Source organism: Apis florea, unplaced genomic scaffold (assembly GCF_048593485.1).
Source record: "Apis florea isolate Af1SG1 unplaced genomic scaffold, ASM4859348v1 contig_1914_pilon, whole genome shotgun sequence".
Lineage (NCBI taxonomy): Eukaryota > Metazoa > Arthropoda > Insecta > Hymenoptera > Apidae > Apis > Apis florea.
Window position 1 is genome coordinate 2,194,755 of NW_028256504.1, and position 12,060 is coordinate 2,206,814.

At 39.6% G+C, this 12,060-nt stretch overlaps 1 long non-coding RNA gene across 1 annotated transcript in view; it reads left to right on the plus strand.

Moving 5' to 3' along the window:
* Positions 1-12,060, plus strand: part of LOC105737375 (uncharacterized) — a 94,285-nt gene that overhangs the window by 28,088 nt on the left and 54,137 nt on the right. The gene's annotated exons all lie outside the window — the stretch shown is intronic.

Sequence of the window (12,060 nt, forward strand, 5' to 3'; positions counted from 1 at the left end):
TTCTTTTTTCTAGTGGAAATAATAGCGCGTTTTAAAACAAATTTCTTCGGCCCATGACATAAATCAGTCAAGTCTTGTGCGATTGCAAGGATTAAAAGAAAACAAATGCATTAAATAAAAACGAGCGAGTCGAATTTAAGCCTAATCTCGTGGGACGTTGATGAGAAACGTTAAGTTTGATCTGGAAGAATGGAAGAATCTCGTTGTTATCGAGTTTCGAGAAAACGGGACCGAGGGAACAAGATAAAAATAGAAATATCTTTGTCGAGACTTCATTGAATGAAATCTCTCACGTATTCATACGTGGTAGGAGAAAGGGTTTGGTAAAGATTTATACGGATGGAGGGGCGGTGGAGGGGATGTATCTCGAAAGAGGAAATACCATTCTGCATTTTCTAGCAGGGCGAATTCTCTCAAGAGTCAAACATTTAGTAGACTTTGTCTGGGAAACATTCCAGAGACACGCGCGCATATCTTCCTTTCTTCTCCCTTTCTTTCTTCTATTTATCCTTCAGAATAGAGAGAAGAATGGAGAAGAAGAATCGATGCGAATTCTATTCGGATTGCCAATTGGAATGGAATAGGGGGTGAATTAACGCGCGATATGCTAATAAAGCAGACGATCATTGTATCCCCGACAAACGTTACGCGTCGAGATTATCGCGAAACGTATTATAATAATCGATGTCGGTGAGTTGCATCGGATTATCTGTTAAGGGATCGTCTTAATATCCAGAAATTAATTAATATTCCCGAAACTGGATTCGTTTCCTCCTTCAAATCAATTCATATATCAATTGCAACTTTATTATTTAATTTAATTAATTGTATTTATTACTTTTTTTTTTTTTTTAGAGGAATATCAGTAACATTTGATTTATTTGATTATTCGAGTTCGTGTTCCTTGTAATCCTCTGTAATTTAAGACTTGACTGTGAACTTTTGTGTCGGAGAAATGTTTGCAATAGAGAGGAGTCAATCTGGTTGAGAACCTCTGTTTCGAAAAATTGAAATTACACGCGTTTCGAAGCGAAAGGTTTATAGGTCGTGTGTTCCCTAGATTCCCTAGAATATTTTGATCCGGGCGTGGAAGTACGATTCAATCCAATTGTTCGATAAAAAATATTTCCTTCCAGGAACTTTTTAAAACTGGGAAAATTGCCGGCATTGCCCGAGTTCCGTGAGCCGAATAATTGGAACGAGAGTTAATTACACGCACAAAGAAGATTCCTCGGATATCAGAAAACGATTTAATCCTGCTTAACCTTCGGGCGATTTAAATGGAAAATTCGAAAAAAAATTAACTCGAAAGGCAATGCGATCCTTTCTTCTTTTTTCTTTTTTTTTTTTTTAATAATTAATCACGTAAGGGAATCGTGTTTAACGGCAAAATAATTTTCAATGGAATAATTAAAATAAAAGAGGAATTATAATTATAATTCGATACGCTAAAAGGAAAAAGAAAAGAAATAGAAAAAATCCATCCTCGCGTTATTCCATTCCAAACGAGAGTCGTCGCGTGGCAAATATTTGTAACCGCCTCTGAAAATATCTCTCGTCGACTAAATGCAATCAACTGTTCCTCTCCGCAGAGAGAAAGAAGGTATTACCTTGCAACTTCTCCCCGTAATGCAATGAGTTCTGTATTCATCCCCCCCCCCTCCCTCCCCCTTTCGGATCAGTGGTTCTTAACCAAAAAACGATTCTTATCCCACGAACGAAATTTTGATGATGGATTGGAATTTTTTATAAAATTTTTCCCTTAATTAAAATTCTCGCGACTCTGATCTTTTTTTCTGATCGATCAATTTCTATCATTAAAAATTACCACGAAGAAGATTAAGAGAGATCCATGTGAAATGTTTTATCAATCGTTGATTTATAAAAATTCATACCAAACTGCACGCGTAACATTTCAAAACAATTACATTTCCTCCTCTACTCGGTTGGACTTATTTGAAACGACACACTAGCGCCACGCGACCGTTAACTTGCCCAAGCTTTATATACGTGTCATTTTACATTTCAACTTTCATTCATCCTTTCCAAACATTCGAGTTGCTAGCAGAATTTTATTTCATTATTTCGTCGCGGTTCTTAATGCGAGCATGGCGTTAAGAACCACTGTCTCCTTCGTTCGTTGCACGAACTGCAAGGGCAAGAGGTCGGTATTCACCAATATACCAAGTTGAATTAACGAGAGGAATTAAACTGCAAGCATTTAAACAGAAATTCGGACGAGGTATTAATGGGATCGAGAGAAATTTCGAATTTGGAATAGCAAGGAACGCAGAAGGCTGTCCTTTGTGAATCGAGTATAACCACCGATGTTTCCTCGACAAAAAAGGATAGGAGAATCGAAAATTTCTCCAAGGACACGTTTCACTTTTCGACGCCTCTAACTTGGATTGCTTTCACCGCTCGTTTCACTTTTAATGCAACGGTGAAGGCAGATTGGACGATTGTTAAAAGCGTTTCTTTTGTGTCTCCTCTCTTCTTCTTCTTCTTTTTGAAATTTGACAGATTTGCCTTTTTGAAAAGAAAATGTGGGACGCTATCTTTGGGGGAGGGGGACACCAGCGCTCTATTTCAACTATTTATTTCGCAACTTGATGAATCAGCTTCCATACTTTCGTTTGGAATCGACTCTGTCAAATGTGTCTTACATTTTTTAATAAACATTCCGCACTTTCTTTACCCGGAATGATTGAGAACACGTTACACAAAGATTCAAGATTCTCCAGCGCCCGAAATGGTATTTTTAAGGTATTTCGCAGTGTTTGGAAAACACTGTTATGGCGACGTTTACCGCCACGTCTTACCAAGTGTCATCGCGAAACTTGGAAAAGCGAACTTGGCAAAATACACACACACACATGCACACAGATATATACACAAGCGAAAAGAAAAGGAATGGAAGAGATTTTTTTTTTTTAAGAATGATGTTGTTTTAAACTCGTGAAATTCCACCTCCATGAATCTTCATCCCCGCGCAATTACTTTGCAATTAAACTTCAGTGAGAATAACTGCCGGAGGGGGGAGGAGAGAGAGAGAGAGAGAAGGGGTCAGCCTCTCGCGCCGCTTTTTCGCCCATTTCCGACTTCTAAAAGCACATTTTTTTTTTTTTTTTTAACGACTGTTCTGGAACGACTTTTCAGAGATCCATTTTAAGCTCCACGGCTTAATTTTGTAAATTTGGGCAAATTTTATCGATTTCGAGTACATTTAACATAAAAGTATGTGTTCAACACTTCGTTCGAAAAGTGCAGAGAGTTTCGGATATATCTCGAAATAATGTAACTTTTCAGAGTGAAAAATCATTATATAAAAATTAAAAGATTAACAAAGTTGGGAAACAAAGAAGGAAAAATTTGTCCATCCTTCTTCTTATTTATTTCTCCCTCAAACATTCTTAGACATCGCTTAGAGAGAGAGAGAGAGAGAAGGATGCTCGTCGAGTCGGAAATAATCGGCCTCTCCCGATTCCGAGTTTCGAGAATCTTTGCCGAGAAGAGGGATGGCAATAAAATTTCAATTACCGTGGCGCGTGTCGTTCCGCCATTTTATGAAATTTTTACGAGGCCGCGAAATTGCGCGTGCATCACTTGCGCCGGCGATCAACTTCGGTTACTGTTGTTTGCTTTTACCGAGTGCAAGTTCCGGAACGGAAACGAGCGTGTTCCCAACGTAACAGACGACTCTGTTAACCCGATCGTTCCCGTGTTTAAGGGAGAGCTGTTCTGATTTATTCTCACCGTTCCATCCTTTTTGGATCGTTCCTTTCTTTTTCTGGAATCTTAATTTTTCCGTAAGAAAAAGAATTTGTTCGAAGGTTTGTAAAATAGTTTTAATTTTTTTTCTTTTTTTTGTCAAATTAAATTAAAGGAATTAAATTTGACAGTTTATAACAGAACCTTATAACAGAAACCGAGCACTTTCATAAATCAATTTTGATCGCGGGGCTATATTAACCCATTTGCATACGAAATCCATGTAAATGTATGGAGGACCGGTAAATTGGGCCGGTTAAACGAAGATGAGTTATTCCGGTAATTTCTGACAATCACGGTGTCGATATTAACGAAACTAGAGCGTTGCGAATGAGCGAGAAGGAAACGATATACGCGCGAATGTAATACAAACAATGCATAAATTTCAAATTATTTCGGTAATAATCATTAAAAAAAAAAAAAAAAAAGCAACGATTATTCCTCGTAAATAATCCTCGTCGTATATTTCATATATTTTTATAAGAAACTTCGATTCCCCAGCGAAATTGATTATTCTTGCGCGAACTTTCAATTACCGCCGCAATCCGTATACAGTTTAGACAAAGTGTTCGATCTTCAATTTTAAACGAGTGTATATACCAGGTGTCGACAGGCGAACGCATGCATGATTAAATTTTCACACGCATCCTTTGTGCCGTAGCCCGAAACGAGGAGGTTGCTTTTGTCACAGGTGTCGCCTCTGGATCGATGCTGCTACACACAACTAGCCGCGCCATCTCGATCCGTCCACGCGAATTTTCTAAATTAACGAAGAAACGCTTACTCTTCTTCCTCTTAAATCGGCGATATTACGTGTAATTAATAATTACAAAGAGAACGAATAATAAATAAATAATTTTCGAAAAAGTTACAATTGAAGGGAAGATAATTCTGTCTCGAGGCAATTATATTAATTCGAGCTCTTTAAAACGAGTGTAAACGAGTATAAAAGACGTATCGAATATGGGAGGGAGGGTGGACTGTCGGTAAATGGCATCGATCGTAACAAGTGTCTAGACAGCGAAATGTCGGGGAACAATAGAGAGAGCTCGTGCAAGTGTGTCATTTGCGTTCCACGTAAACCTAACTTTTCAACCACCCTCGCTTGCGTCTCTATAGTTCCTAGCCTTCGCCCTTTCGCAACGTGTCATTTGGTCATCCGTTATGCAAAGTTGGAAATAATAAAGGAAGAGGAGGTCGCGATAATCGCATGGAATATTTGCGAAGAAGGAATTTAATATTTGGAAAAATATTTTGCGTAATAAAGTATATTGCAACGAGTACGATCATTTTTTAGCATCTTTATAGGCAGGATAATTAATTCGTAAAAAGTATCGAGATAAAATTTGTATATTTAAAAATAGTATCGTCGATATTTTTAATCGTTGCGAAAAGAATATATAATTAATAATAAAAAAAGATAAATTACGTTGCGTGCCTTTGTTCCACTACACTAAGCTCGTTATATCGCATATCGATTCGGTACAAAACAGAATCGAAACGTTCACGCGTAAATAAACAAGGTGTAAGTCGCGTCTTTACACGTGTATAAACACTCAACAGTTATGGTTTCAAAAAAGAAAGAAAGAAAGATATCCTATTAACGATATTATCACGTAGCGAGTATCGTTGTAAATATTATCGATCGTGCGTACGTTTCTCCGTATAATATATATCCTTATTAAGAAATTTTCAGTCGCAAAGAATCGCTCGAAGCGATCGGCCGACGAACGCTCGTCGAATATTCGATCCGCGGAGAAACGAGAGCAATAATTCCACCGTAAGTGCGCCATAATTCTGCAAATGGATTCGCGCGATTATTTCACGGATACGTGAAATTTTGAATATAATCGAGGGAGTGGTTGCTGCCAAGTGTTGTTTCGAAAATGTACTTATGAAGTATTTACGAAGGTTAATTAGCGCGCTCTGCTTTATCGGCGCGTCGTAAATCGAAATTACTCCCGGACCAAGGAGTGGGGAGGGGAGGGGTGTATATATCGTAAATTTGGCGAATTAAGCGATATAACGATTTATTTACCGATCGTTATTACACGCCAGTCGTAAATTTTGCATAAGAGGAAATTTATCTTCGTTAGGTTGGAGAAAAATTTTCTCTCAAACATTTCCACGACTTTTTCAAAAAAAAAAAAATCATCCCCAAATATATATATTCGAGATAAAATATCGAATCGAAATCGAAGAAGAAGAAGAGGAGGAGGAGGAGGAGGGGGGAATAATAGATCGAGAACTCGTGGTTCCGGCAAATTTAATATTAAAATCGACGGTTTAACACGTTGCGTAATAAAATATCCGATTACGTAACGCAACAACGCGAAACAACAACGTTTCACGTAACAACGCGTTCTCTCTCATTTGCATACGCGCAACTATTCCTGGATATCGGCGCTCTTATGCGAGCGGGCGCGTAATACCGGCGCGGGTGCATGCATTTCGATGGCTTTGACGCGGGGAATCACCCTGCCCTGCGTTATCCGCCACAGATCAAAGAAAGTTGGGAAAACGTTGACGCGTAACACCGTCCCCGGCCGATCCAAACACTCGGTAAACTCGGTTATGAAATATTTTGCCATCGACACCTCGGAAAGCTGAAAGCAGCAAACCCGCCTCCCCTCTTCGAGATTGATTCGCAACATCAGAGACGGAGAAGAATTTAATTTTCCATCTTCGATTTTTCAGTTATTCGACGATGGTCAACCCCTCTGTATTTGGATATAACGTTGCACACTTTACGCGCCTTTAATTCGTCCATTACGAGGTTAATTAATCGAGGTTTAACACGTAAGTTTAAATTAAGGTATTAAATTATATAGAAGGAATTTATCACGGAATGGAATTTTAATTCGATTTAAATTTAACTTTCGTGAAATTTCGTTAAAATCGAGGATTTCCAATGATCCAAATCGATCGATCGCGTTGTTAACTCGAATCGATAGAATTCCATTTCTTTCTCGTTCGATATATATATATATTTTTTTTTCGCTCGATGGAGAGATTGCACCAGTTATCACCTATCACGGATTCGAGAAGGTTGGGCTCTCGCCTCTATCGATCCACATTTCCTGGTTCTGCCTGTTATCGACTCGCACGACCCAGCTGCTGGCGTAACTGGCCGCAACCATTCTGGCGTTAGGCCCGATGCAGTTCTCCTAATATGACAGGATTACCACATCCTGGGAAAGATAATCCGATCCAGTTCATGAACGTACCGTGGCTTTGAGTACTTTCTATTTTTTCTTCTCTTTTCTTTTCTACATCACGTGCAAGATTTTAACAGCGTGTAGAAAGGAGTCTAACGAAAAGTTTCTAAAAAAAAAAAAAAAAAAAAAAGGAAAAGAATAGCAAGAAGAGGAGAATATTTTTTCTTTTTTAATCCAAATTCAAACGAGATGCGCAAATAAGTTCCTTCCCCACGTTTTTGCCACGATCGTAATAACCGAATTCGAATCGCTTCCCGTTCGTGGCGCCATCTGAAACAGCGTTCTTTTGTTTTTAAGAAGAGCCGTGACGAGCGCTCTAAGAGCGCCCACTCCTGCGCGTTAATTTCGTGCGATATGGCGTGTGCGAGAAACGTCATTCGCGTCGCTGTTTACTTTTTTGCACTCCAGCTTAGGCTATCGAAATGATTTGCGCGCCACTTCTCTCTCGAAACGCTCCTCGTATCTTACGAAAGATTTAAATTTGGAAAGAATTTAATTTGGAAGGCGACGATCGTTCGACCAGTGCACCGTTCAAGATACATCTTGTACCCGATTTATGTAATAAAATCTTGAATTTGGAAAAAGAAGGGAGAAGAACTTATTTGCACATCTGATATCAATGTTTGAACAAGATGACCTCTGATCAAGTCAACCTCCTCCTCCTCCTCCCCCCCTCCCTTTTTGGCCCGGATCTAATCAGTTGCCAACACCGGCCTGGTAAAAACGAAAATTCCAAGTCCAAGTCCAAGCGGAGGGATAAATTTAATCAAAGCCGCAAGCCAAACAACGAGCCCGGGCAAAGTAAAGGGCACGTAGGGAATGGCAAACAGCGTCCACTCGCGGATTTCCATCGCGAAAATAGAAATTCGTGGTTGGGATGCGCCACCTAAAATCCTGAAGATTTCTTGGAGGAAAATGGAGCATCGATTCTCCCTCTCTCTCTCTCTCTCTCTCCTCTCCTCTCCTTTCTTCCCTCGTATCCAGTCGAATCGGGGTTGACGCTCGCGACATTCCTTCCGCATCGACGATCGTTTTCGTGCAATTATGCGATTGATCGATAACAGGGGGAGGAGGGGAGGGGGAGGGGAAAAAAAATTGAAGATCCCGGCGAGAATGATCGAGGACCCCGTGGCCCCGTATGAATTATTCATACGCGTTTGAAACTGTTGAAGAGAATCCCGTTGAAGAACGGGAGTCGAGGAGTGTATAATTGTATCTTCCCTGGTAGTAGTTTTACCCTTGATCGAGATTCATTTATTCATTAAGGGAAACGAGATATACCGTGGAAACGAGAGGTACGTATATGGTTTCGTGATAGGGAGAGAGAGAGAGAGAGAGAGGATCCGTTTAAGGGAAGAAAGGAAAATTAGGAAATTTTTGTTTCTCGTTCTTCTCGTTTAATTCCCTCGGGGATAGGATCCGTGTTAATCTTACGTGAAACGATGTAATCTTTGAGGAAAACTTGCTACCGTGGGATTTTTATTTTTCATTCTGAGAGCGAGGCGCCCTCTATTGGTAATTTATCGGTACTAACTATAACGGAGAGATACACTCTGGGAGAGTAATCGAGGGATAATGGAAATACGTTGGAAAAATGAATTCTTAATAGATAAAAGATAATAAATATTCTTTGAATCGGTGTTAATTTTTTTTTTTTCTTTCTTTTTTCATCATCGTCATCATTGTTGAGAATAATTTTCCCGCAAGGGGGACTTGCGGTTATCGGGGACACGGTTATTCCATTTAACCCCCGGTACCCGTGAGTCCTTTGGGTGGTGGCGTGCCCACGGACCTGAGCCAAACTATTTTTTTTTTAATCAAAAGAAGAGAAAAAAAATAATCAATCGAACGCTTTCGAAAGGAATGATTTTATCGTATTTTTTTTTTTTTTTTTTTGAAAACACCATGTACATTTCGTTAATTGCGAGTATTCCGGAAAATGCATTTCCTCCCTCCCCTCTCCCCCTCTCGTTTCATCCATTTGTTTAACTTTGCACGCGCGTTTCCTCCTTTGACCCGGGTTTGGAAAAACTGGAAACAGGTGGAGCGGCGCGTAAAGTACATTCTCGTTCATAAGTATATCTCGGAAAATAACGATTCGAACAGCAATCAGAGGGATCTTCTTATCCTCCCAGTTGATAATTTTCATCGGGTTTCTCCGCTTTTCTTCCAAAAAAAAAAAAAAAAAAAAAAAAAAAATACTCATCGCTATTTTTCAAACAGCAATAATAATGATAAAACCTACGCGTTTATCCAATTTATCGTTATCCAATCCAACAACGATCTACCATTAAACATTAATAAACAATATGTACAATAATTCCAATCAACTTAATTCCAAAACAATATATTTCCCCGGAAGAAACGAAAACCTTGCTGATACCTGACTTACCGACGAGACTGTACCGTATCCGCGTATACACGCGTGGTACACGCTGCTTCTGAAAATCGTAGTTGGTTCGTCCGTTTCGAATAAGAGAGACAGAGACGGAAAGAGCATAAAGCAACGGAATCAAAAGGGCGCGAGAAATTGCTCTTTTTGGCGAGGCAGGAAAGAGAGGGGGAGGGGGAGAGAGAAGAGAGAGAGAGAAAGGTTGCTGCGCGCGAAATACTGTAACGAACCGCGTCGCTTTATAGGCAGCCGCGATAAGAACCTTTCTCGTTACGTTAGGGAAACACGGAACAGGTTTTTGCGATTGGAGGGATGGTTTAAAACGGAGAGCCAGCCAGGCCAGGTGAATTCGTTTCGCCGGCGCGTGGAAACGGAGGCTGGCCGCGCTTCTCCTATCTGTTTAGGTATTCCGCAGGTATACACACCCGGGAATCGATCCGCCCCTCCGTTCAACCGTGAAAATGTTACGTGAATATCTCGTTATCTTTACGAGGAGGAGGAAGGGGGGGGAGGGAATATTCTTGGAAATAATATTACCGTGAAAATTTTTATGCGTGTATATATATATATATATATATGTATGTATGTATGTATGTATGTATATGTATATGTGTGTTACAGTTATTTTTGTCGATTATCTTTGAAATTGTAAAGATATCATCGTACTATGTATGTAAACGAGAAGGAAATACTGTGAAAATTGTGTGATATTTGGTGTGTGGAGTAATTTTTGCACGGTGTCCAATAAAAATTTCAAGAGCGACGCGTGTACACGTGTTTTCGATTATTTGGAATTCGGTATTAAAGGGGACGAGTTGACTTAACTCTCGATCGAGTTTAATATTTGACGAGCATCGATTCTCGTTCCCCTTCTCTTCTAAATTTTGAATAAATTCGTTCAAACAGATTCGGATCGAGTTTAAAATTAATCGAATTAATTCTAAACTCTTTCCCTCCAATTCCCTCGTTTCACTCGACATTTTTCCATTCCTTTTCTCTTCTCCACCAAACGAATTTCCCTCCCCCAAAGTAACAAAATTATTTCCCCGACCGAATAGCGCAAAGCAGTTTAAAACTTCCGATCATGAGACTGAGATCCGCAGAGAGAATGCACGGGGTCTAAAGTCGCAATGCGGCACGTTAATTCAAAATAATACCTCTCTCGCCAATGCGACGATACCACGGAATATAAACCATAATTGAAAATCGATGTGTCCACCCATGTCTCTCTCCCTCTCTTTCTAACTCCCTTTTCCACGTGTGTTACATACAGAATATGAAATCTGTCCAGGCCTGTGTCCATCCACCGCATCGAAACGGATGAAAAAAAAATGCAATTACGAGCAATTAAGAGTTGGAACGTTCCCGCTCGTCTGATTGGTTCGATCGTCGGTGGTGGCCTCCTTGCTCGGCCACGCTCGCGACCGATTGATCGCCGATTAAATCACGGAGTCGGAAAGTCAATGAAATTGTGATTCGCCCAGATTTGATTATTCGAACGGTAAACGAGGATGCGATGCGAATGAAATTTTTTTTTTTCTCTCTCTTCTTCTTTTTTTTTTTCTCCGCGACGAGAAAGAATGGCGAAAAACGTGGAGAGAATGGATAATAGGGAAGGAGATTATTATTATTACTTGCGAAGTTATATCTAAAATTTTCTAATTGTAAAAAATCGATCGACGAAAAAGTCGATTATTGATCAACGGTTATCTTAAAATATACGGTGAAAAAAAATGCTTTTACGGTTGAATGCAGCGCGATTATTGTTATAGTTTTCCCTAAATTTTATACGGGGGGGGAGAGGAGAATTACTCTTTTTCGAAGCGAGGAATAAATCGAGATGTGTAATAATTTTAAAAGTTTGGGCAAATTATATCGTTGGAAGGATAATTGGAAAGTTTGGGAATTATCGATAATTAGGAGACGTTTTACCGGTTTCTCGGTGAGATACGCGCTTGATAAATTCATGGAAGAAGTTGGTTGAACGGTGTTGAAGAATGCGGCGACAAATGGAAATCGATTTCCTCCAAGATTGGAGTGCAAGGTTTCCCGAGGCGATCTTCGTGGGTTTCGTTTGATATAAATTAACGAGGCTCGCTCTCGATTTAGCGAGGATCGAGTCACGTTTGATTTAACAATATTGTTTTATCTTCTAGATTCCAGATAAAAAAATCGTGTCATTTTTTTTTCTCCTACTCGTCGAAAACGTAGTGTTATTTTTCTACGATATAATTTCGATAATTTCGAATTGTTGCTTCGATGAACATTTGCATTTCTCACGCAATTCTGAACGAATGGTAAATTAAAGCTGCAAACATCTTCTGGAATTTAAAAATTGTCGGGAAAATTGTAATAAATTAAAATTACTCTCCACAGAATCTTCGAGATCTGTTCGAGGCCCGAGGCAAAGTTAGATTTCCGCTCTCGTGCACGTACATCCACTCCTGCAAAGCGTGGCGAGCGAATCTACTCGTTAATTTCCAAGGGAGAAGAAGACAAAAAAAAAAAAATAAAAAAAAATAAAAAAATCCATTTTTAAAAAGGAAACTCAAAGGCGAGAGATCACTCGAGTGATCTGTATTCGTCTGTATCGGTCGATTATGGTTGACCACTTGGAGAGATGCGAGGGATTTCGAATTCTATCATGGCGGTGAATCCGCCATTGCTGTGACCGATGCT